Raw genomic sequence first — 3,165 nt, 5'->3', positions numbered from 1 at the left:
GGCAAGCACGTTAGTCTGCTGAGCCTACCCAGTTTCAATTCATAGTGATCCTCCTGCCTCAGCCTCCCCAGCTCTGGGATTAAAAGTGTGCACACACCACATCCTGTTTTGGGGCTGGCACAGTGCACCTAGAGTTCCAAGGTTGGCATGACAGGGGTACAAGGGATCGAATTTTGATCCTGGCACTTGCCAGGCAGGTTCTTAGACTGCTGAGCTATCTCCCCAGCCTCTGCTCATTACATTTTATTTCAATTTAATAAACTTCATTTTTCTGAGTTTCATTAATTGTCCATTATATTCATAAATTAAATAATATATTATTGGGGCCAGCTGAATAGCTCAGCAAATTAAAGCACCTGCTGAGGCAGAGTGCAGTGGCTGGCCGAGGTTTGATGTCTGGTTTGCTGTGTAAGACCCAACCCAGAGGCACATTGAGACAATTGAGACTGGGCATGGTGGCACGTGCCTGTAATCCCAGCTCTTGGGAGGCTGAAAGCAGGTGGATCATTATGAGTGCAATCTACATAGTGAGACCCTGTAGACCGTAACTAAAAAAATACAAAATTATATTACATTATTAAGAACACAATAAATAATTTGAAGGTCTTAATTGTAAACTTTTGTTGTCAGTAATGCATTAGATTACTTGCTGAGTGACCTTCCTGACTAAACAACTAAAATGCTATGGAACAATTAAAAACATTATTTTAAATGAATTCCTGAACTATTACACTAAAGAAAGTTTAAGCCAGACCTTTGCTGGAAAGTGAATAAGGTGGAGAGAGCTTTGTCCTGGAAGTTCCTTCTGAACCATGGCGACACTAGGCTTCCACATAAACTTGGTTGGCCACACATGATACACAGTCTAAGACAGTCATGCTCATTAGAATCAAAAAGCGAGTTCCACATAATCCTGGAATGTTAAAGGATCACACCTAAAGTGTGCAGTTAACAGAAAACAAACATTGATGTACAAAAGGGAACAACAAGAGAGCACATTTATCTCAGTCTGGTACTAAGAGAAGAAAAAGGTCCCATAATAATTCATTTTTCTAAGATGGTCTTCATAGGTATGTTGTTCTGAATTTATGTTTTAGAATTCACAAGACTCAAGTGGGTGATTCAAGTTAAGTATTTCTGGCTTTAGTTATGGATAAACAATGGTGTTCACTGAGTATTATGAAAACTTTCTCACATATGCCAGCATTCTTTTAATTGGGCAGTATTATGTGGCTAATTCTGACCAAGTGGCTCTGAATGTAAAAGCATGTCACATGAGTTATTTCTGAGGACAATGGCAAAGCCGATGAAGCAAGACTAAAGAAGACATATGTTCCACATAGAGGAGCTAAAAGATTCTGGAAACTCAGCATCTTCTATGGAAATCACATGCTTCAAAGGGTTGCCTGAATTTACAATAGACTTTGCATGAACAAGTAATGAATCTGTCAAGCCACTGAAATTTGGGACATATCATCATAAGCAGACAATCAAGTACATTGTCAGGGTGATTGACAGAAGTTGATACAACTAATCTCAGAAAGAATTCAACTTGCAATGACCACAGATAAAAATCTAGGAACATAGACAATTCAAAAACCAAAATTCATGAACTACAAAAAAATTACAATGAATGAAATGCAAATGCAACACCTATTGATATCATAAACATCCAATACTCAACATGAAATAACATATCAGTAAGTCCTCTGTTATCTACAATATGTTGCAGGATAATTCCTCTACTATCTGAAACTACAGAGAGTAATGGACCCTGAGTAACTATGTTTATGACAAGGTTAATATAACACAATAACAAATGAACAATAGTGACTAATAATAAAGTAATACTTTTTTTCTTTCTTTCTTTTTTTTTTTTTTTTTTTTTTTTTTTTGCTGGCTCAATCCACCCTGAGAGCAGGGCTGGCATGGCATGTGATGCTGGGATCGAATGGCAGTCCCCTGCAGTTCCCTAAGCTTGCCTGTGCTGGTGCTTTAGACAGTTGAGATATCTCACTGGCCAAAAGTAGGACAATTATAATGATATGATTTATTAAGTTATTGCAAACTTATTAATGATTTCTAGAATTTTATTTAATATACTTATCACAGTTGAACATAGGTGTATAGATATGGGAAAGGGTTAAATGTGATGTTGTCTAACTAAATCACAAAAATTTAGTTAGAAAATGTAATCACAGAATAAGAATTGTAAAATCTATGAAGAGTAAAAATCAATTAAAATAGAACTAGTGATAATAAAACACAATCAAAATTACATACTTAATGGATTTAACCAGTTATAAATAGTAAAAGAAACAAATCTGAAAACAAAGCTAAATAAAACACACAGGATATAGTCAGAAAATATGAAAGGAGTTTAAGAGACCAGTCCTAGCACAGGCCCGATGAGTGTGTGGGAGAGCTTTCAGCTACCCTGCACCAGCGGGACCTAATACTGGTTCCAGCCCAGGCACAGCATGGGTGAGACCCTCTTCCACCCTTTGGGACACCCCCCATCAATTCGTAGTACTCCCATTCACCCCACACACAGGTAGGAATTTCTGCCGCATTCTGGGAACCCCCAGATCCACTCCTAGCCCAGGCACGGTGAGTGTGTGGGAGAGCTGCCTCTCCCACCTACTCCACCTTGCCCCCTCCAGGCTCAGCTCAGGCCTGGCATACAGGCCTGGGGTGAAAACTTGCAGCTGAAATCCCTGCTAGAGTGTAGAGGATAGAAACAACTAGGTAGTCCAGGAACAGAAAATTTTGCCAGATGGGGAGCAACAGGTTCACCTTCAAGGGCAGCAGAAGGAAGGAGTTGAGCACAGCAGCCAGACCCAGCCAGGCACAGCAGGATAAATCCAAACTTTGTGGATCTGCACCTGAACTTTAGTACGTGTTAAGGTTATAACTGCAACAAAGACCTACAACAAAGGTCAGAACAGTGCTACACGAAATGAGGAGAAGGAACAAAATGCAACCTCAGAACCCAAGCCCACCCATAACAAGTACAGAGGACACTAACACAGAACAAATTGGAAATCACACAGCTGAAAGCAATGAATCAACGGCTTCTGAAATAAAGAAACAGATGCAGAAAGGTATAGAGGAACTCAGATTGGAAATAAAAAAGAAATCCCTGAATTAATAACATCTGCAGTA

This window comes from Octodon degus, unplaced genomic scaffold, assembly GCF_000260255.1.
Source record: "Octodon degus isolate 3935 unplaced genomic scaffold, OctDeg1.0 scaffold00293, whole genome shotgun sequence".
Classification (NCBI taxonomy): Eukaryota; Metazoa; Chordata; class Mammalia; order Rodentia; family Octodontidae; genus Octodon; species Octodon degus.
Note: the sequence above shows the minus strand (reverse complement) of the source record.